The sequence below is a fragment of the Ranitomeya variabilis genome, chromosome 4, assembly GCF_051348905.1.
Source record: "Ranitomeya variabilis isolate aRanVar5 chromosome 4, aRanVar5.hap1, whole genome shotgun sequence".
NCBI lineage: Eukaryota > Metazoa > Chordata > Amphibia > Anura > Dendrobatidae > Ranitomeya > Ranitomeya variabilis.
Window position 1 is genome coordinate 160,680,937 of NC_135235.1, and position 23,969 is coordinate 160,704,905.

At 39.2% G+C, this 23,969-nt stretch overlaps 1 protein-coding gene across 1 annotated transcript in view; it reads right to left on the reverse strand.

Annotated features, from left to right (window-relative positions):
* The window catches only part of NRG3 (neuregulin 3), a 1,406,690-nt gene that overhangs the window by 628,503 nt on the left and 754,218 nt on the right, over nt 1–23,969 (reverse strand). The gene's annotated exons all lie outside the window — the stretch shown is intronic.

Genomic DNA, 23,969 nt, shown 5'->3' on the forward strand with positions numbered 1-23,969 from the left:
GACCGGAACCCTTCCAGGACACAAGATACTCTAACCCTCTTCTATGCCACCAAGCAGCTTAACACTGTTGTCCAGCAAGGGCTGGGTGGCAGGTGCTGGTTAATAAAGAGTGATACAAACACCTGACCCAAGACAAACCCAGCACCAGAGGAAAAAGATCAGCAGCCAGAACTCCACAAGAAAATGGCAGAGTCACAAACTAAACAGACTCTAACAATATCTTTGTACCGTGTTAGCCAGTAGATAGAAAAATATTTAGAATTGAGCGTCCTCAGTGGTTGATATTTTTGAATGGCTAACTGAAAAGATGGTAACAAATTGCAAGCTTTCGAGACTACTCAGGCCTCTTCATCAGACATATACTAATACAACATCTTAAGAATCACATATTTATACACAACACAGCACAGAACTGTCATTATGGGAGAGTGATAAACAGTTGTGCCCATAAATATTGGAACAGCTCCTAGATAAGGAGTGAATGTTTTGTTGTCCTCTGATTGGGGTCTGGTTCTGTGTTATGATGCCCCATAAGGTCTGAAGTGCAAATTTCTTAATTGATGTAAAAAGACATAAATCCATGCAACACATTCATTCCTGCACTAAGTGTGTCAAAGGTTGTCATAAATTTATACTCCCAGATTCTCCTGTCTCTCTGAGATTTGAAGTTACCTTTCAATACAAGTAATTTCAGGTCCATGGTGCTATGATCAGTCACACAAAAATGTTTGGCCACAGGTAGATCCATTCTTTTTTCTCTTATTGTGTGGTGGTGAGAATTTATCCTTGTTCTCAGTTTCTGCCCTTTCTCCCCTACATACAAACCCCCAGTTGGACATTTAGTACAAATAATTAAGTACACCACATTGGATGTGATGCAGGGATCTTGTAGTCCTGATGTGAATTGGGGATCTTGTCCATGGTCATTATAAATGGACAGGTTTTACATTTTTTCTGGTTGCAAGGAAAAGTCCCTGCAACTGTTAGAGAGGACAGGGAGTTTCTGACAATGATGCTTCTTAGATTTGGGGGCTGCCTAAAACACAGTAGTGGGGGGTCTAGAAAAATGGATTATAATAGGGCATCTTTTGTAGTAAAGGTTGTAATTTCCATGCAGCTCCCCTTATCACCTCCAGATTTGGATTGTAGGTGACTAATAGAGATACCCGGTTATTTTCTTCTATACCTTTGTAATGTAGCAGGTGATTCCTTGATATTCTGGTGGCTCTTGTGATCTGGTTTTCAATTCTTGGATGGTAGCCCTGATTCAAAAAGGTCTTTCTGAGGTGACCAAAGTGTTCATCTCTATCCATTGGGTTGGAACATATACGATTGTATCTGATGGCTTGGCTGTAGACAATAGAGTTTTTTATGTGTTTTGGATGGAAACTGTCCCATTTAAGGTATGTTGGAAAGTTGATTGGCTTCTGAGACAGGGATGTCTCTATTTCATTGTTCTGCAGCTTAATGATGGTGTCCAAAAAGTTAATTTCAGTACAGGAGTAGTTGAGCATCAAGTTGATGGTTGGATGAAATTGATTAAACTGTTCATGGAACGTCTTTAGCTGTTGCTCAGATTCCTTCCAGATGATTAAAATATCATCAATGTAGTGGTAGTAGGCAAGAGGCCTGATGGGACATGAGGACAAAAAGTCGCTTTCAAGCTTGGCCATGAAATGATTTGCATACTGTTGAGCCATTTTACTTCCCATTGGTGTATCAGTTTCCTGTAGATATATCTTGTTGTCAAATTCAAATTAATTGTGGGTGAGGATGAATTTTATAAGTTTCACCTCAGAATCTGCATCAGTCCCTGTGTTTTCCAAGAAGAATTTGCAGGCATTTAATCCATCCTGGTGTAGGATATTAGAGTACAAAGATTCCACATCCATGGTGGCCAGGATGGTTCCTTCTGTTAGAGGACCTATTGCTGCTAGTTTATTCAGTAGGTCAGTTGTGTCCTGAATGAAGCTGGGTGTATCCTTTACCAGTGGTTTAAGAATACACTTTATCCGTCCAGATACCTGCTCAGGAAGGGTGCCCACAGATGGAATAATTGTTCTTCCAGGATTTCCAGGTTTGTGGATTTTGGGATGCATGTAGAATGTCCCTGTTCTTGGACTTTCTAGTATCAGGTCACTGGCTCTTTTGGATTCGTCAGGCAGGCAAGGTACCGACTTGTTTAGTTCCTTGTAATAGTCCTGTGTAGGATCTGACTCCAATTTTTTGTAGTAGTGTGTGTCCATAAGTTGTCTGTTTTCTTCCTTCATATAGTCTGATGTGTTCATCATGACCATTGCACCTCCCTTGTCAGCAGGTTTTATGATGATTTCTTTGTTGGTTTTCAGAGACTGTATGGCCTTTCTTTCATCGGCACTGATGTTGGATTCTTGTCTCCTGTTAGTATCTATAATGGTGGATTTTACCAAATGTCTGAAAGAGTCTATATATTTATCCAAATGAGGGTTGCGTCCAGGTGGAGATGTCCAGTCTGACCTCTTCTTGGTTGTTAGGATCCCTTTTCCTTCAGTTGGAGTGTTTTCGGAATCTTCTGTATCATTGAAATATTCCCTCAGACGCAGTCTCCTGAAATAATGTTCCATATCACTGCAGAGTTCAGTTTTATCCAGGGCCTTAGTAGGACAAAATGAGAGTCCTCTAGAAAGCACGGCCAGCTCCACTTTGTTGGATTTATAATCTGAGAGATTAACAACACAGATGCTTTTGTGTCTGGAATGGAAGGGTTGTCCAAGGTATCAGGCTTTGGCTTTGTTTTGTATCTGTTTGTATAGAGTCCTGAATTAAGATGCAATCTGTGTAGTTTCTTTTCCTTGTTATGAGTCAGAAGGGCCCGTAGATGGTTGTAATATTGTTGTAATTTTTGCTCTGTGTCTTCTGTAAGTGTTTTCCTCAGAGTTTCAAATTGCCTTTGGACTTTACTCTTTATGCTTTAGCAGACCTGTAGAAGGTAATTCCTTAATCTCTCAGAAGTCCTGTGACAAAGGTTTTGTGCATAATGGGCATTGTAGGTACGAAGAATTGGGTTTGTAATCCAGAGTCCTTTGGGAATCAAACTCTCCTTTTTCCATTTAGATAAGAAAAAAATGTCGCTGTCCATTTGTGCACATTTCTTCAGAAGTGGTTTTAGCTCCATAAAGATGTGGTACATTCTGGTATCCTCCATTTTGATACAGGAAAGATATATATCAGTTTAGTTCTCCAACTATTAATCTTGCACTTTTCTGGTTTGATTTATTTAGATGAGCTCAAAGGACTGATGAAAAAAACCAGGGGCATAGATCACTTTGTTAAACAAACAGGCTGGGAATCAAATAGATTCACATAAAGAAGCAGCTTCATGCACCTCTTTACTGTATGATGTGATGTGTGACCATCAGCTACAGCCTAACTACAAGCTGAGGCACTGCGAGTTACACAGGATACCACAAAAGTGCCTGTTTATCAACAGAGGAACATTAAAGAAAATCTAATTTTGGAACTGCTTAATTTTTCATAATTTTATAATTAACATATACTTTTATTTGTGGGACAACCTCTTTAAGGTTAGTTAATATGTTACTTGTGATTTTATTTTATTGTCAGATGCACTGGAACAATACCATTTTCCAGAATTGCAAAGTGAGTATGTACTACTAAACACTTATTTTTTTTCTCAGTATATATATATACTATATATACTGTATATATGTATGTCCATAATAATGCCACTTATGTATTATAGTGTTTTATAGTTTACGAAAAATATTGTACTGAAAGTTGGCAATGGCAGTAGATCGTCAGAAATGAAACAGATTTTTGCCACATATTCATATTAACAGGTAAATATTAGATTGTTTATTTTAAGTTTGGCATTACAAACATACACTAAATCAAGATTTGATAACTTTACTCTCAAGAAATTTGAGGTCTGGCTATATTATGAAACATATCAGAGCAAATCATTGCTCGACAAAGCCTTCTGGCAATGATCTGAAGCACAAAGTGCAACTTCAAAAAAGAGTGCTCAAATGGATTAGAATTTGGACCAAAGCAGATTTTACCGGGATGACAAAAACTACCTCTGGTGATTTCTATGATGTAAATTCTGCTCCAAGAATTAAAAATAAATGAGCCATTGCATACAAATACAATATATAAAAATAGACCGCAAGCAGAAGCTGAGAGAGTAGAAATCCTGATATACATATCTATATATACATAATGTATATCAGCACCATAGCTTGTTGGATAGCGCTGAAGTCTTGCAGCACTGTGGTCCTGGGTACATATCCCACCACGGTCAACGTCTGAAAGGAGTTTGTATGTTCTCCCCATGTTTGTGTGTGTGTTTGTCTACAAAGCGGTGCGTAACATTATAGCACTGTACAAGCAAAGAGTAATAAATAAATGCATTTTATATATTAAAAAAGTATGGACATTTGTATAAATACCATTATAACACTGTGCTTTCATAAAACATCATGATCAAAACTAAATGGATAACTTTTAGTCTGGTTTCAGTTTTTAGTGTGTGTTCTATCTTTTTTTTCATGAATAGATCACAGGCATATTGCAATGAACGAGCCTTTTGACATATTTTTTCTTGCAGACCAATTGTCCGCAGAAAATAAACACAAGAGATGTCCTACTTTGATCTGTATTGTGGATCAAACTTTGCAATGCAACACAATGGTTTCTTAAAACAATTGGATAGCAGATTCATGTCATCTGAGTGCTGTCTACATTTTAGTCTTTGAGAATATCTGGCAGCTTATGCTGCTCAAACCACATGCAGCATGAATTGCAGCCCAGCTACATGATTGCTGTTAATTATATTATTCTTTGTAATCCTCTGGCATTTCAGAGAAAATATACTTTAAAGATGCATCCAGAGACCATAGCCAAAGACGAGACTAGTTCGGTGTTACTACTGGCCGGCTCTTCCCAGCGCTGCTAGATCTGATTTACAGGTTCCTCTTTATGTATAGCCAAAGGAGGGACCTGACATTCAATCGCAGATGTGCTGTGAAGAGTTGGCAGGGATGGCATTGGACTTGTCTGGTCTCCACCAATAGTGCCCCACCCTTTCTTTAGATTATATTTTCTCTGACATTCCGTGCCAGTTCAGAAATTAATATACCTGGCTGCAATTTTTGAGCCATGCTGCAATACATGCTGCTCACAGTTTTGGCAGCACAAATGGCCTGGCAGGTTGTCTTGAATAGGTCAGAGAAACTGCAATTTTTTTTCATACATAAAAAATAGATACAACAAGGGTTGTGAAAACGGACATTAACCAAAAACGGATCAAGCACAATGAAAAAACCACAGAACATTTTTTCATGTGTGAGAAAAAAAAGAATACCGAATTTTTCGCTTTGTAAGACGCTCTGGATTATAAGAAGCACCCCAAATTTTGAGGAGAAAAATAGGAAAAAACATTTTTTAATAAATTGGTGGGGCTTCTTATAATCCATGCATCTTATTGCTTACCAGGGGTTGTGGCTGCGGTGGATCAGGGTCCCAGGGTCTTTGCTGGAGGCAGGAGTGGAGCATTGCTGCAGGCTGGGATGAGGGGGTCTGCAGGGGGGCTCCTGTGCTGCAGGGGGCTCCTGTGCTGCTGGCTGGGATGAGGGGGGTCTGCAGGGGGGCTCCTGTGCTGCAGGGGGGCTCCTGTGCTGCCAGGGGGCTCCTGTGCTGCAGGGGGCTCCTGTGCTGCAGGGGGGCTCCTGTGCTGCAGGGGGGCTCCTGTGCTGCTGGCTGGGATGAGGGGGTCTGCAGGGGGCTCCTGTGCTGCAGGTGGGCTCCTGTGCTGCTGGCTGGGATGAGGGGGTCTGCAGGGGGGCTCCTGTGCTGCAGGGGGCTCCTGTGCTGCAGGAGTGCTCCTGTGCTGCTGGCTGGGATGAGGGGCTCCTGTGCTGCAGGGGGGGCTCCAGTGCTGCAGGGAGGCTCCGGTGCTGCAGGGGTGTCTCCGGTGCTGCGGGGGTGTTTCCGGTGCTGCGGGGGGCTCTGCTGACATTTTGTGAAAGGTTAGAGCCCCCGGCAGTTCATCCATGCTTTCCTGTGTGGTGGACTTTGGGAAAATGGCAGCCGAGAGGCGGCTCATGCGCAGATGGAGATCTTGGGTCCAAGATCTTGAGAGATGAGATCTCAGCGCTGAAATCTCATCTCCGGAGATTCCAGCGGCCATTTTCCTGGAGTCTGTCACACAGGAAAGCATGGACCAACTGTCGGGGGGCTCTGGCTTTTCACAGAATGTTGCCAGAGCCCTCCGCAGCACCGGAGCCTCCAGCATCACCCTGGGCAGCAGCGGACAATGGCGGCTGCAGTGGTGGGCGGCAGCGGTGGCGGACAAACGTGGTGGCGGTAACGGTAAGCGGTATATCCGCTTTGTAAGACGCACCTCCATTTCCTCCCCAAATTTGGGGGAAATAAAGTGCGTCTTACAAAGCGAAAAATACGGTATATGAAATTGTCCTTGTAAATAATAGGTTGAGTAACAGAAAGGCTGCAAGAATTCCACTTCGCAACTATTAGTTTGCTACATTTTCAAGTATTGTAAGAGCTTTTTTTTCCTTTTTTAAAATAGCGTATTAAAAAATTATTGGAAAGTCTACATACAAAGAATTTCCAATTTTTAATTTTTTTATGGCTTTTTTTGTAGTGCACGTCCTAAATTTTGTAGTTTTTTTTGTATGTTTTAACTATGATACATGACGTAAACTATTTAAACCCAGGTGGTCCCAGTGTGTACAACATTTCTAAAGGTACCTTCACACTAAACGACTTTGCAGCGATAACGACAGCGATCCGTGACGTTGCAGCATCCTGGATAGCAATATCGTTGTGTTTGACACGCAGCAGCGATCTGGATCCTGCTGTGATATCGCTGGTCGTTGCTGAAAGTTCAGAACTTTATTTGGTCGTCAGATCGGCATGTATCGTTGTGTTTGACAGCAAAAGCAACAATGCCAGCGATGTTTTACAATGGTAACCAGGGTAAATATCGGGTTACTAAGTGCAGGGCTGCGCTTAGTAACCCGATATTTACCCTGGTTACCATTGTAAAAGTAAAAAAAAACCACTACATACTCACCCTCTGATGTCTGTCACGTCCCCCAGCGTCCGCGCTGCTGCTCAGAGCTTCCTGCACTGAATGTGTCAGTGCCGGCCGTAAAGCAAAGCACAGCGGTGACGTCACCGCTGTGCCCTGCTACTGCCGGAGCTTACACAGTGCAGGGAAGCAGACGCCGGGGGACGCGAATGTAAGTATGTAGTGTTTGTTTTTTTGCATTTACACTGGTAACCAGGGTAAACATCGGGTTACTAAGCGCGGCCCTGCGCTTAGCAACCTGATGTTTACCCTGGTTACCCGGGGACTTCGGCATCGTTGGTCGCTGGAGAGCTGTCTGTGTGACAGCTCTCCAGCGACCACACAGCGGCGCTGCAGCGATCGGCATCGTTGTCGATATCGCTGCAGCATCGCTTAGTGTGAAGGTACCTTTAGTTCATAGTGTTTTATTATTGTTCGATCAAAGAACTAAACTAAAAACTTTGACCTTTGCTCTAATCCATAGTCCTTAATTTGAATACAATAGCAGTGCAGTCAACAGAGCACTGATGTCCTGGGAACAAACATGCAGTTGCTTCATCAGCAAGATAAAAACACAGGCAGGAGAAGGGATGAAAATGAGGAACTGTGATAGAGACAATAATGTGCTACATAGCAAAAGCTGTTAGAAACTCATTAGGACAGATGGTGTCTATAAAAAGAAGAAAATGCCATAGAGACTTAAAGAAAAGTAATTGGATGAAATTATCAAAAACCTCATGCTAGTAGAATCTGGCAGATAGAAGGTGTCTATTGAATTTAGGATGAAGACAGAGGCACATTACAAATGAATTAGAAAATATTTTCATCTGTATTCAATGGTGGAAGTGAAAATAATATTTAGGTTGTTTGTAAAGTTTAAGATGCCACGTGCATGTAATGTGCAGGTGTGAGCATTCTTGTTGGTATATTATAGAACCGCATCAGCTGAAGCCACTTCATATTCAGGCATCAGACATTTCATCGTTTTACCCACTCTCAACAGTAGGTCACAGTCTTACTGCGCAAGATTTATGCTGCCAAGAACTCACCCAAATGCAGAAGGTAGGCATTTAACATAGACTTTTCCTTGGCTGTATGATTTTGATAGTGATATTGTAATTTTCACAGCAAAATCGTTGCCAACAAAATGGTTTTAGCCACATATGACTACAGCGGCATGACGGCCTGGCCTCACATTATGCCACTGCAAAGTCTCTTAGCTTAGATTGAGGATTGTTTTTAAACCTGTTAATAAGTATTTATAATAAAGACTCAAAAATATTTTTGCTTACTCTCCTAAAACACTTAAAAAATTTGGAAGATCCAAAAAGACCTTGCAGAAAATAACCCTTTGGAAAGGTTTCTTGGGTGGGATGTCACGATGCTCCATCATTAGATGGAGCTTTAGTGTCCAATTGAGAATTTGGAGGAGAAACAGGGTGTAAAGAGAGCATTGGAAAGGTGGAAAAAAGTGTGGCCTATTAAAAAGGAGTGCAATTGACTGAGACCAGAGTGGGAAGACCTCAGTAAGAATTGGTAATTAAGGTCTAAGATCATCTCTGCATGATCATTAAGAGGTTATAATGCCCTGTTGTCTCAGGGATGTCGACTCACTCACCAAAGCGGCCTCCATTCTTCTCCTTCTGCTGCTGCTGTCCGATGTCTGGACAAATATTGTTCTACTTTGCTTTACAGCTATTGAATATATATTTGATGTATTTTAGCTGCCAATGGACAAGAGGACAATTAAAGATTGCTTTGAAAATGCCAAGTTTTCCCAACTCCTTTTGTAAATATTTGAATTAATTAATGACAAGGAGTTACCATTCTCCTTACAAATCGAGGAATTACTCTACAGAGTCTTGTGCTGTCAGCTCTGATTTGACAGGGTCAGAGTATATAGAGACTGTGAGATATGGGAAAATAATATCTAATTGATATCATTTTGATATCTGATGGAATTCCCTGTCAGTTGCAGTGGCCAAAAGATACTCTCTCCCAACTCAGCTCCCACCTTTGGCATTCCCCCAGGGCAAAAGGCAAGTCAAATACATCTTATACAATGGGTCCTCATTATCCAGCGAAGGCACTTCCTTGAACAGAGCAGACCTATGTTTTTCTTTAATTATCCTAAGCAAATAGGCCTTTGAAGCTCTCTCCATGGGTGCCAAAAGACCATAGACCCTGTGTCTTCCAGCACTAATTCCGCAATTATCACAGGGGTGTGAATTCTTGTGCAGGACAGCCAACTGGTGTCCTTTGCTTGACTCAAGCAGACATCTTATCACCAGAGATCTCAGACCAGCACAGGGCTCTGAGATATTGAATCTGGAAAATGACCTATAATAACAGCATGGAATATCTCTGAGCTGAACACATAATTGGAATCAGAATTCCTTCCCCCACATGCCTGTACCCTGCAGCCACCTGCAGAACTCTGCACTATTGCGTTATAAAGCATAGCTACCAAGAATTACATATGGTAGTCATATTTGGTCTCTCTGCACAGATAAAATCCAGCAAAACCCAGTGGCGCAGCCGCCATCATAGTTAGATCCTTGGGTGGAAAGTTATGAGGATCCACTGTTCTGGACAGAAAACTATACTCTCAGATATGGGGGGAGAGAAGCTTCAAAAGCCCAGGGGTTGGCGCAGCATGTGGGAGCTGGCAGCCTAAGGGATAATAGGCAGCTCCTCATTTTTGACTTGGTCTTTCTACTGGCAGGAGGCCCATTAGCTGAAGCTGCCAGAGAATCATGTAACAAAGATTTGGACCTGTGATTCATCAGTGCCTCCCTGTCGTCACATGCTACATAACACGGTAATTGCAATCTATCTGCACCCTACCCTTGTATTACATTCCTGACTGTATACCTGTATATCTGCTTTTGTACATATTTACTTGTATCTTTCAGCAATTAAATATAAAATCAATCTTGGGATGGTATCTTGATTCACGAATCCCCACGTCTGCACAGTCAGTTGGTTATTATACACTACCTGGGTTGGTTTCTGACTTGATACAAGCCTGCTGTTGGATGAGACTTATATTAAATGAGGAACTGGTGGCAGAATACCTACTGTGTTAGTGAGGAGGCCTGACAGGTTTATATATATCCCCAGCCTGAATTGGTGATGTATATCCCCCCTCACTGGGAGCTCCTCAATATCTAGTACCTGTAAGGGAAGGCTTTCCGGTGACTATTTGCCTTCGTGCAGTTCCCTGACTGATCTGGGGTGAGTAGTGGCACCAGAGAGCCAATCCCTGATGGTTTCTTCTCTCCCCACTCCGGAGGTGAGTGAAGTTGAAACACCCCTTCCCCTGTGCGGTCCGTCACAGAGACATGTTATTTTTTAGTTACCAGGTAAATTGTTTTCCAAATGTCAGTTTATCAATGCATATACAAGGGGAGTAACAGAAAAATGGTGCAACACAGATTTTGAAGAAATCAGACTCAATCACTAATATTGTCGTAAAGTGCAAGATTATATTAAGTCTCTAAGGATCTACTATGTACATTATCATCAGTCATTAAGGGTTGTATGAAGCCGACTCCAGAGATGAATCAGCATTATACCAGGCTGATGCTGACATCTATCTGTAACTGCAGCGACCAGAGCTCAGTCTTATCACACCGGTTTAACCACTTGAATATTGCTGTAAATAGCTGATATCAGCACTAAAATGGAGCCATAATCATAGGGATCCGATGGGTCACTGCTGCATGTGGGGGCCTGTTGAAAGGCCATGTAACTGATATCCTAGACAGCTGCAAACTGAGCTTCATAGAAAACAGCATTTTATGTACATATTGTAATTCTCAAGTATTGCAGTATATAGTGTAAGTGATCGATTGATTGCAGAATCAAGTGCTCTGGAAGTACTAAATAATTAACTAAACATTTTAAAAAGTTTTACAAAATTAATAATACAACTTTTCATGTAACCCCTTTTCAAGCTTAAAAAGAAAAATGAAAAGAAAATGCCAGAGATGTCATAACTTACTTGTGCCAAAAAATGGACACAATCAATTTATTTGATAATATCTTGAATATTTATAAATCAGTAAAATGTAATTTAAAACTATAAACTATAAAACTATCAACATATAAAAATATCAACTATATCAAAACTATCAACTATTGGTCAGCACATGGCTATACAGGAAAAAATGAAGGCGAAAAAACCCAACATGTCTGGATCCTTAGTGGGTAAAATAAGACATGTCACTAAAAGCTTACAGGTTCTCTTCAAGTCTTTGTGATCAGTTTGTACGCTTTTAAAATGCAATTAGTAATTTCCTCATTTTCTGAGTGTTTCAAAGAAGTCCAATATGTAACAATGAATTTGCCCACAATATTATCCTCATTCATGTATCACTGTGCTTTACAATCACAAAGTATTGACCCTTGGTAAGACAATCTGCGTTTCCTGTTAAATAAGATGCCACGGCTGAGAACGGAATGTGAAAGAGAATGTAGTAGCTGAGAATGTTTTCTAAAAACAATAGAATTATAAAGAACATATTTCCAAACAAGAGTTGGAAATATCTTTAGTTGATAAAAAGCTTTAGAATTCTGAGCGACTTTTAATGAAGGACTGCAGATGCTGACCTTTCTCTCCCTCCTTCAAGGACTGGCTGATTTACTGTTGCAGACTAAAGAGAAAACCTTGTCTTTTGTGTGCATCAATATCCACATCTTAATCCCTTTTCAACAGCTAGTGCTTAGGAAGACATACAATAACCATGCTCTACTGTATGCTCTCATTTATCTGAGATTTTAACCCGTTATGGTCAAAAATGTACTAATCAAGCATTTGAATATTAATGAAGAAAATAGCAGCTTTGCACCTGCTTTGAATTATTTTATTGCAAATTGATTTTCTGCCCAATGTCGCTTGGTTTCTGCTTTTTGCAGTGTCTCATTTGCACAAAGCATTTATGGATTTTCTGAGTAGCACCAGACATAAATGTATATTTACATAAGCGATGATATCTACCTTGTCTAAAGTGAACCAAAAACATGGGATGTCCCTGATATCTGTAGTCAAATACTTTGCAAGCAAATGCAATTACGCACCCATTTATTCTGAACTCATGACTATTAATCAGAGTGGTGCAAATTGGCAAGGAAAGAATGCCTAAAATCATTATTGCAATAAACAGCAAAGAGCCAGAAGTTATCTGATCTACATAAGCATAACCAATAAGGTACAATTAAACTAAAACAGGGTTAGGAAATAAATAAAACATAACCTTTAATATATTGCCTAAAATATTGTAGCCAAAAACATTCAAGACAACAGACAATTATCATCACAAAGTGCAAGTGCTCATGTGTAACTGTGCTCTAGTTAAAAATTGGTTTAATCTCACCAACGTAAATTCATTCTCTCCATTTTTATTCGCCACTGAAGACAAAAAGAGGTGGGAGGAGGGGCCTAATGATGGGATAAAGTTAGTATAAATCCCTATAGCACTCCTTGTTGAGCCTGTTCTTTACTCCCACCCTGACAAGGGCAGTACCCAAGTGTAAGCCTGTTCTTCAATTGCCCAATTGACCAGTGTAACCTCCCTCACGACAAGGAGTAATACAGGGATTTATACTAACTTTATGCCATTATTAGGCCCCGCCTCTTCTTCTCTTCAATGGTGGATGCAAATCGGAGAGAATGAATTTACGTTTTTGAGATCAAACCAATTGTTATCTTGAGCGCAGTTACACATGAGCACGTGCACTTTGTGATGATAATGATCTGTCTGTCTTGTATGTTTTTTGGCGACTGTATTTTAGGCAATATATTAAAGGTTATGTTTTATTTATTTCCCAACCCTGCTTTAGTTTCATAAAATCATTATTGCTACAGTTAAAAGATATCACGTTGCAGACCCGTGCAAGTTCAGGTTCTGGTACCCAACCCAAACATTATTCAAAAGTTAGGATCAGGTGCCAGAACTGTACCTGAACTTGACACAGAACCCGAACCCCATTGAAAACAATGAAGATCCAAATTTTGTTTCTCTGTCTCTGCAACAGACTTCTCCTGTAACTTAAAACATTACAACAGACTTCCAAGAGTAGTCTATGTTCGTCATTTAACACTTACTGTTTAAATTTGGGTTTGCTCATTTCTAAGAACTATAAAGTAGCAGAAAGCTGAGCAGCTGACATTTATAATGTTGGGAAGAAACTCCTTCCATCACCAAGTATTTTTTTCTGTAAAATTCAGACAAAAAGGCAAATTAGAATTTTTTTCAGATCCACTCTCCTCTAGTGAGTGGCAAACAGGGATCACAACTAAAGCAACTACAGCCCTGACTAGATCACCACAGAAATATATGAAGGGTTGCTCTGTGACCAGGGTAAAGGAGAGAGTGAGTGCTATTTAAACTGAACTTCAGCAGATGGTAGGATTCTCTTGTGCACAGAAATTATAAATGTCGGCCACCCAGCTGTCTGCTACTTTCGAATCAACCAAGGAGAGGATGGATTACTGATAATGGTTCAGGAGGCTGACAAATGGGAGAATTGATTAAAGAAGAGTCTGTCAGTAGGTTTGACTAACAAGAAGTCACTAAGGACTGAACTATTGCTGGGAGCGCTTTAGTGCAGAGCCATATTTTTGTGGCGCCTGTCCCTGTATAGGTTATTGTGTGTCCCTGTATAGGTATGTACTTGTAAAAGCATGACTTGGAAATTCTATGCATGCATTGTGAAGAAAACTTTGCTGCATGCACATTTTTTGCATCAGAACAACAATGCCATGCAGCCAATATAATTAAAATAATTAAATAATAAATATAATTAAATAATAAATAATTGAAATAATTAAAAACTATCTTCTTAATTTGCCTTCTATTAGATACTAAAGTGTCCCAATAGAACCTTAGTCTACATATGAAAGCAAGTATATAAATCGCATATTTGCTATCAGGTGACAACCACTGGAACTAGTAATCTGAGCCAACTCAAACAACGCATTTATTGCACACATTAGAATATGGCAAGCTGAAAATTTCACCAGAGGCGGAACATCCCTTTAAAACCAAACAGTGCAAGTAAAAAAAAGGCATCAAAAATCAATATCTTTCATGCCCTCATGCAAATGATGAAGCCCAGAGCGGCTGCTTAGTATACCTATGCACCATATTACCGAAGCATTGTTTCTGAGGCAGAATAACGCTATTATATGCTATCTTATGGAGCATGTCACCATTTTTTACTGCTAGTTTCATACTGAAAGAGACAAAAAATCTCTATGCCTCTGAATGAAATTGGATTCACATGGAGGTACATTATTACTTCACTGAAGTTTTATAAGTGCATTTATACTAATTGGAGGTTGTACGGACAAAAACACAATTGTATAAGTCCTAAATATTCCACAGCTAGTACAAGACATTAATTGTTCTAAATACCCATTATTAATCTTTTTGTTTTCTTTTCAAAGTAAATTATTTCCAAAATAGAATTCACAAAATTCCTAGGCAAACCTTTGCTATTCATGCACATGTACAATGTTATATACCTTTGCAAATCTTTAACATGTATTTTTATCTCTTTTATCAATTAGGACCAAGAATGAGTTTTTGGATGACTGACAGCATGAAGAATTGAGTTTATAAGTTCCAGGTGGATGGCTTGTTTTCTAAATAGAAACAAATGCAAAATGCTAACCATTGAGCCGAAATTAATAATCCTCCAGCCCAGGTAAATATTGCTGCAGCTTTTAACTTACTCTGCAGAATAATTGGTAGGTCAAGTTTCCGCAAGAGAGTTTTGCCCATAGCATGTTTGTATTGTGTGCTAAGATTTATTGGAAGTCTGTTCCTGGCCAGTTAGACTTCTAATGCACTTTGCAGGATTTACTCATTTTTCATTCCAAAGTAAACATTTTTTGTATTATTTGTGGATTAGATTAGGCAGATATATTGTTTGCTGTTATATTTTTTATAAAATGTGCAAGGATCTGAGAGACCTAGTTGTGCTGGAAGTCCTGGTCTTGAGTGAAGAGGTCAAAGAAGATATATCCAACAGGGTAAGGTGAAAAGAATAGACATGAAGGACTAGATGGTGGGCTCTGGGGGAAGTGGAAAAGGTAAATAATGAGATGGATATTATGTATGTAGCTGTTTATTTGGCCTCTCCGGTTCATCAAAATGGTGTGCATAGATATCAAAGTTCATGGTGGAGTAGGAATGACATAAAGATAGTACAGAAATTCAGGAAAATGTGACTGTTTCCCCACAGAGGCACACAAGAATGATGCTCATTCTTCAATAAGAAACATGTTAGGTGTCGAGTTCCCGCCGCTGCACAGGAGGAATCTTGAATCACCTCCGCTACGGTCTCCCATTCTTCTCCGGCTGCAGTGGAGCCTGCTCAGCGGAGGCATCGGCCCCAGCATCTGGCTCAGGCAGATACTGTGCGCTTGGTTACTGCTGATCTTCCAGACTCAGCCATTGTAAGCAGCACTGTTTTGCGGCGAGCAGATGCTCCTGGGACTAAGTCCTGCTTTTCCTCTACTGGACATGCCCAAGGGATGACCTCTCATTGGAGGTCGGGGGTCACATGCTCAGGTCCTGAAGCAGTTCCTATTGGACCACTTTGAAGGTCCTGGAGAGCTTCTTCTATAAAAGGTTCGCATGGCCGCTAGTATCAACTTATGTTCATGTGTGTATGAGCATAGCTACTTTTGTGGTCTCTGTCAGCATGTGCTCAGGGTCGGCTGTATAGCCATTAGAATTCCAGCACCTCTGGAGAGGAGTTTGTGTGTATGAATTCAGGGCTGGTGTATAGCTTTTAGAATTCTGGCACCTAAGGAGAGGAGTTGTTTGAGTGCTGTTGCTGACTGTGTGACCACTGTATGCTACTTGCTCCATTAGAGAGCTGTGCCCCTTTGTGAGGTGAACAGGGCACAGCGTTATCTTTTATCCCGGCGACTCTGTGAAGCAACAGAGTTCGCTCCTATACAGAATGGGTGATGGAACCCATGTCTGTTCAGGTGTAATACCAGCATGTAGTGCTGCCATTTACTAGCAGCAGGTTCCACTCCTGCACGGTGGACCCCGGGCTGCGAATGCACCAATATTATTTCCATATTTACTTGGTGAGTTCCGCCAGCCCTAACAGTACATATGGTTTATGGTTTAAGGCACTAATAAAGATGTACTTTGCTTTACTGGTGTTTTAATGTAGAAAGCTATGTGTTGTCACTTCAGTTTTAAATCGAATCCTATACTTGACTAGTCAAACTCCGACCATTTTGGTGCTTTAGCACTCTACTTAAGGGGAAACTGTCCCAATGAACATGCAGTCCACTCTGTACGCATCAGGTTATTGAGTAGGATCAGCAGAGCAGATTCATATATTTGTGGTAAAAGATTAAGTCAAACTTTTTTCCCACTTTTATTCATAGACATTGTAGTTTAGGACTAGGAGTCCACTGGGTGGCTCTACTAACTGATTGACTACTATCTCTGTGTACAAAATATATTTTATCACTCATCAACCACCTACTGGAAACAGTAACAAGAATGAATAAAATCATAATATTTTTTTTTTCCTATAGATTTATTTTAATAGTTGTGAACTCAGTAACCTTTTTTGCTCAAGAATAAGCATTGAAGATGTAATGTTACATCACTACATAGTGCCATGATTACAAAACTTATTTAACCCCTTCGTGCCGCAGCCCATTTTTAATTTTGCATTTCTGTTTTTTGCTCCCCCTTTTCCCAGTGCCATAACTTTTTTATTTTTTCATCAATATGGCTGAGTGAGGGCTTGTTTTTTATGGGACGAGTTGTACGTTTGAACAACACCATTGGTTTTACAATATTGTGCCCCTGAAAATGGAAAAATTCCAAATGTTGTGAAATTGCAAAAAAGTGCAATTCCATAACTTTTTTTTACCATGTTCACCAAATGCTAAAACTGACCTGCCGTTATGATTTTCCAGGCCATTAGGAGTTTATAGATACCAAACATGTATAGGTTGCTTTTTATTAAAGTGATGAAGAAAAAATCCAAATTTGTTAAGAAAAATTAATAATTGTGCAATTTTCAAGACCTCTCCATTGTTCATGATCTGGGCTGAGTGAGGGCTTATTTTTTGTGCACTGAGCTGCAGTTTTTATTTACACCATTTTGGTGTAAATATGAACTTTCAATTGGCCGTTTTAATGCAAAGTTGCAGCGACCCAAAAAAATTAATTCTGGCGCTTTTACTTGTTTTTCGCTATGCCGTTTACCGATCAGGTTAATTCTTTTTTTATCTTGATACATCGGGTGATTCTGAATATGATGATAGCAGATATATATATATATATTTTTATAATTGTAGTATTTTGAATGGAGTGAATGGGGGCGATTTGAACTTTTATATTTTTGAAAACAGTGCTGGAGCCCACATCAAAGGTTTCTCACGAGTGCACACTTCTGCCTTTTGGCTTTGCCCACAGTTGGGCAAAGCATACTGCGCACGTGCGAGAAACCATTTGACTGTGTGGATGCGATATCACACAGTGATCTGTGTCATCCACATCAAGGACTGCATGCAGCAGTCGAGGAGAGAGGTGGAGTGAGTGAACTGAAGCCACGCCCTTCAGAGCGGACAGACTCTATTAGCATACATTGCGGGAGAAATATAAAATATAAAAGGTTTTTATGGGTGAAACATGGGGAGTCAGGGGTTACATAAGTATTTAGGGAATGCATAGTTGACACTGAATAAAATTATATTTTTAGCTGGCAGGACAGAAAAGTGATGACAGGTTCCCTTTAAAGTGCATCAAATTCTCATCAGTTTAAGACTAAATCCAATAGTTTGTTGACTGGATCCATTTACAGCACTGGACCCCATGTCAATGGAACTAAGGGTTCTTTTACACTAGCCAAGCAGCAGTGCTAAATGGCCACTGATCAGCTACTTGTTTGTGTGATAGATGGTTCAGTGCACATAGGCTGACATAGTTATTGGCAGAGCAGGTCCTGCTTACACAGGACAATGTGCTGCCAAAAATGATGATCTTTTTGGTAAAGGTACCAACCCACTCAGCGATGCTGCAGCAATATAGACAACGAGCCGATCACTGCAGCGTCGCTGTTTAGGTCGCTGTAGAGATGTCAAACTTCTAGCTCCGACCAGCGATATCACAGCGGGATCCAGATCGCTGCTGCGTGTCAAACACAACGAGATCGCTATCCAGGACGCTGCAACATCACGGATCGTTGTCGTTCTCGTTGTAAAGTTGTTTAATGTGAAGGTATCTTAAGCTAAAAAAATCAGTTCACCTGATGAAAGGTCGTTTTGCACTTTGTCAAGTGATTGGCATTCTGTTTGCACTGCATGATTATCGAGAAACAAGCTTACTTGTTAGCGATAATCATGCAGTGTAAATACCCCCTAAGAGAATACCTTGTGGTCATATTGTGAGCCACAATTTAAAGCAGTTAAACATTCAGATCAGTTTGGGACCAACACCCGGCATCCCCACTAATCCACTACATGTAGCCAAAGAGGCAGGCTGATATATACAGTGTACAGAGTTGGTGCAGAATGGCTCCTTACACTGTGTAGTTGCCTTCCATAGGTGCAAAAGCTCAAATTCTATTGGACCCTCCAATCTTAAGAGAACGTGTCACTTGATTCGTTCTACCCAAGCCACAGGCGGCATAAATCATTGCTTGGCTGCACAATTGCAGCCAGGTATATTTTTCTGTGAAACACTCCAGTGTTTCAGACACAATATATTTAGAAGAACCAAAGAAACCATAGCCAGAGATGAGACTTGTCTGGCATTGCTCGAAGTGATTGACAGATCGCTTGCTGCCAGACAGCAGCCTATTAATCATGTCCATGGTTTTACATCAGGCTGAATGCCAATCGTCTCATGCATAGTGCCTCTACAATTTTGATGCTAAAAATTCAAGCGGCATATAAATGATTCTATTCTTGCTTTTGCTTTATTTTCTATGGAGTGCAGCTTCTTTTAGGTGTTAAATTGATGAATTAACATGTTATGGTTATCTAACTTAATTCTTCTTTCCAACCAACAAACTTGTTAACAACACAAAATATATTTACATATTCCTTTATAAAGTGAATCTGCAAATCCAATTATGTTACATTTTAGGTGTATTTCTGTATGTACACAACAGACTATTCTCCAAATGAGCTATTCTCTCCTTTGCTAATTTAGTTCACTAAGCTTAATTGAACTTGCTTCACCTTGACAGATTTCTGTCCTAATCAGTATGGTTATTATTTAGCTGATTTCTCATGGCAAAATAACCTTAAACAACCTTATTGATCCAAAAAGTATCTATGTTTGTGTGGGTTTTGTTTCCATGCAGACTCTATTCCATTCAGGTTTCTGTAGTTTTGTATTAATGTAATGATAAAGGCTTCATATTATTAACGCTTCAATTATATTACATTCATCTGATGAATATAAACATTTCAGACAGAATTCAAAACAACAAAGGAACCAATTCATTAGCATTGGCATTGCACATGCATGGTGGAGTAGGATGTGCCAAAATAATAAAGTACCGTTTTATCCACCATACAAGTTATATACATTTATACACAAATAGTTAATTTTCCAGCATCAACAGAACCGATAATTTTTAAAATCCCCCCAAAAAAACTTGAGTGGAAAAGAGAAATAATAGTTGAAGCTAAAAATATAACCAAACTACTGCCTAAAAACTATTCATACATTTAAAAAAAATGCTGATAGATCACAAAATAATGTCTAAATAAATGCCAAAGAAGAACCCACAGCTATATTGCGTGCTCTATGTCAAATGCAGAGAAAGCAATTTAAAATCTGTATGCACTTACTCTATTAAAGTGGAAATAATGGTGTTAGCCATGAGTGGATCAATCCACTGAAAATGGAACTTAAGCAAAGTTTCCTGAAATTCATAGTTTAACAGAAAACATTAGTACCTGGACATATTAGTGGATCCCAGTGGAGCACAATCTGTACAGGAGAATCATTTCCATGTTCAGAGTAACTGGGTAAGTCTCTTTCGTCAGTAGATTGTAAGCTTAATGATCAGCAGGACCCTCTCTGTAATATAGAGTATAATCTGGGTTCTCTTTCTATGTCTCTTCTTGAGCGTATGTTCTTAAAATGAGCAGGCTCTTTCTCTCTCTCCTGTAGAGTGTAAGTTCTTAAAATCAGCTGTCTCTTTTTCCCTCTGCTGTAGAGTATAAGCTCTTATGGTTAGGGGGCTCCTCTCTTTTTCTATTTATTGTAAGATGTAAGGTCTTATTGTCATTGGAGTCCCCCTGTCTCTCTCCTGCAAAGTGTTAACTCTTATGATGAGCAGAGTCTTCTCTCTTATTTTCTTTTTCCCATAGTTCATAAGCTCTTATAGTTAGCGGGGTCCTTCCTTTTTCTCTAATGTAGAGTGTAAGCTCTTATGTTTATTACGGTTCTCTGTCTCTCTCTTTAGATTCATGCAACATTAATAGCCACAAATCACCTGTTTTGGAAAAATTTGGCGAAACTGGCAAAATTTAAGTTAAATAAATTGGCTCATATTCAGTGATAACTATAATTTTTAAATGTTAGGCTTATTCTTTCAACATTTTTAAAAAAAAATTCTTACTATTTTTCTGACCATTTTCTTTAAAACATATTGCAACCATAATGCTATATTAAACCCCCAAAAATACTATTGGGACCATAATGGGTAGCATATATTTTAATACATTTTGGAATTTTTTTTCACCACTTTTTTGCCATTTCACTGCCCTTGGAATTTGTTTCTCGTTTTCCAGTACAAGATATGTTAAAGCCAATGATGATTTTCAAAAGTGCAACTCGTCCCACAAAAAGCAAGCCCTCACATAGTCACATTGAGTGAAAAATAAAAAAGTTACGGTTCTGGGAAGATAGGAAGCAAAAAACGAAAGCGCAAAAACGAAAATACCTCCGGTCATGAAGGGGATAAGCATGGGGGTGGATCAATCATAATTTGAGGCTGTGTTGCAGCCAATGTAAGTGGAACATTTCACAGGTAGAGTCAAGAATGAATTAATTGAAATTTCAACAAATTCTTGATGCAAACATAGCACAATCTGTAAAAAAGCTGAAGTTGAAAAAGAATGGCTTCTACAAACGGATAATGATACTAAACACAAGTCAAAATCCACAATAGCTTATCTCAAGTGGTGCAGGATGAAGGTTTTACAATGGCCCTCACAATCCCCTGATTGGAAAATTATTGGAAATCTGTGGTTAGACCTCAAAATAGCAGTGCATTCCATATCACGCAGGAATCTCATGGAGCTGGAAGAATTTTCCAAGGAAGAATGGCTCAAAATCTCTGAAACAAGAATTGAAAGACTATTAGCTGGCTACAAAAATCATTTACAAGCTGTGATACTTTCAAAAAGGGGTGTACTAGATACGAACCATGAAGGGTGACAAAACTTTTGCATTGACCCATTTTCCTTTTTGCAATTTTTAAAATGTAAAAGATGAAACTATATTGATATTTTTTGTCTAAAATGCAAAGGAAAATGTGTCATCTTTAACGTTAGGCCTTTAGACATCACTTTTGACCAGGGGTGTCTAAATTTTTACATGCCACTTTATGTACTGGTCCTAAAATGTCATTAAAAGCCTTCTCCACAATTGCCATTATTGCTTGGGTTTGTTGTAATGATGGCACCTGGGCAGTGAGCACCTCATGATGCTGCTGGAGCCAATATGTTGATCTTACATTGTCCTTAAATGGGGAGACACCTTTCTAATGTTTATAATATGCAGATTGGCACATTCTGCAGGTTAGTGTTTTCTGATGTGACAGGTTTCCTTTAAATAAATTAGAGTATCAATTGGCGCCCAAAACTGCCATTTCAAACATTAAAGCAGCAGACGCAAGCATACTGTTTTCATACCAGAGCCGCTGATATGCCACGTTCCAGATTACGCTGACATAGTCTCCCCTAATATGCAAAATAATTCAATTTAAAATTATTTTGTTTAAGGAAACATGGCACAAATAGAGTGTGATAATAATACTTTAGTTGTATTAAAAGAGCTTTGACATTTATGACACTGTCCTTTTTGTAAGTCAAAATAAGGTGTAGGACAAATGACGACAATGTTTAAAATTGTTCTTTCACGTATTAATAGACTAACTATGTTATAAAAGGGAAAGGAAGGTCACAAGATAAGGATAAAGTGAACAAGCAGATTGCTCATTATCATTTTTATTATCTAGCCAGGATAGAACCCAAGCACTGTTTCTTATTACGGTATTTGGAAAGAAAACCACCTTATAAATATGAAGCCTTATTCCTAAAAAGGATTGCTTTTCTTAGCAACCATTTTCCATGTCCAATCTGTCCTACAAGATCATAAGGTCTCTAGAGAACTATTAAAAGCTAGAGAATGGAGTTGACAACAATGATCTGCTCTCACTCAGTTCTTCCATATATTACATACACCTTCAATTGCTTTTACTGACCACATTGAAATTAAGGCAAACTTTAGTCAGTCAGTATGTTTCATGGTCCATACACAGCCCGCAGTTCCTGAACAGGTCTCCATATTTGCCTGTGAGGCTGCTAAATCCTGAGATTGTGGTTCGTAAATTGGCAAGCAAATGCAAACATCTAAATTCAACCTTAATACAATGATTTTATAAGCAGTTGTACAAAAGGGGTTGTTAACAGAATGTAATATATATTTACATGTATATATTTATAAAAACGGAAGTCTGTGGCAAAACGAATTTGTTACAAACAGTAAAAAAATATATTGGAAATGGAAATCAAAGTGTCCATCTGCTTTTGTTCCATTTGTACAGTTCCAGTTTTTTTTAATACTGGATCCATCACAATCACATGACAACTGAGCATGTGAACAGAGCCACAACTTTCATTGACTGCAGGTCGTAGTTTGGAGAGGGGTTTCATCTTGACAAACAACACATGACCATAAAAGATGGAGTTCTACACATGGCGCTACACTTGTCTATGAGACAGAAAGTTGACCTAAAAACTAGCAGAAGCTCTCACTTTCCTCCTTGTCTGTCCATATATACATGGACATCATAGCCATTTATTTGCTCATTTGATATTGCTAACAAATGCTAACTCTAAGCTCTTGGACCTTTATAAAAAATATATATTTCACAGGACCCATGCTATGTGTGCTGTATTGTACTTGTACCGATCTCTTCTTATGAGAGAGAGATCCTTAGATCTCATGAACTTTAGGTAGGATTCAAGTGTGACAGCGACCTGTTCACCCTGTATGGTTATTCTCCAGAATATTCTTGTTTTTTTCCTGCAGAATACATTGAATAGAAAGGAGGCAAAATAGTAGCTTTCCAAAGTTCTAAGGAGCTAAACCTACAGCAACAAAATGACTGATGCCTCAATTAAAACCCATATCCAAAACCAAGGTAATACTTGTATGCTGTCTGTGAGGAGAGGTCAACTTTAGAAATAAATTAGCAACAAATGTGTTCTATACATGGCTAAAATAAGCAAAAAACATCATCATTTCACTGTTACAATGTATGTAAGACAAAGAATAAAGAAGCTGTCCATTAAAATAAGATTTACACCAACAAATAAAAATACAAGTATAGTCTTTTTTCCAGAATGAGTGGCTATTAAATGTCTGATTGTACTGTTACATATACTCATGCTGCTTGTGGATGTTTGGCTTGATCTGCATTCTGAGTCATGTTTATTCGGTACATTTTAAGAACAAAAAATACAGCTCGTCCTCAAAGATCTTAAAGAAAGTATAACAATCTGCATTTGCACGACAAATAATACAAATTATACATATTTTTCTTCAGAAGAGAGGAACCGTTATATTGCAGAATTTAA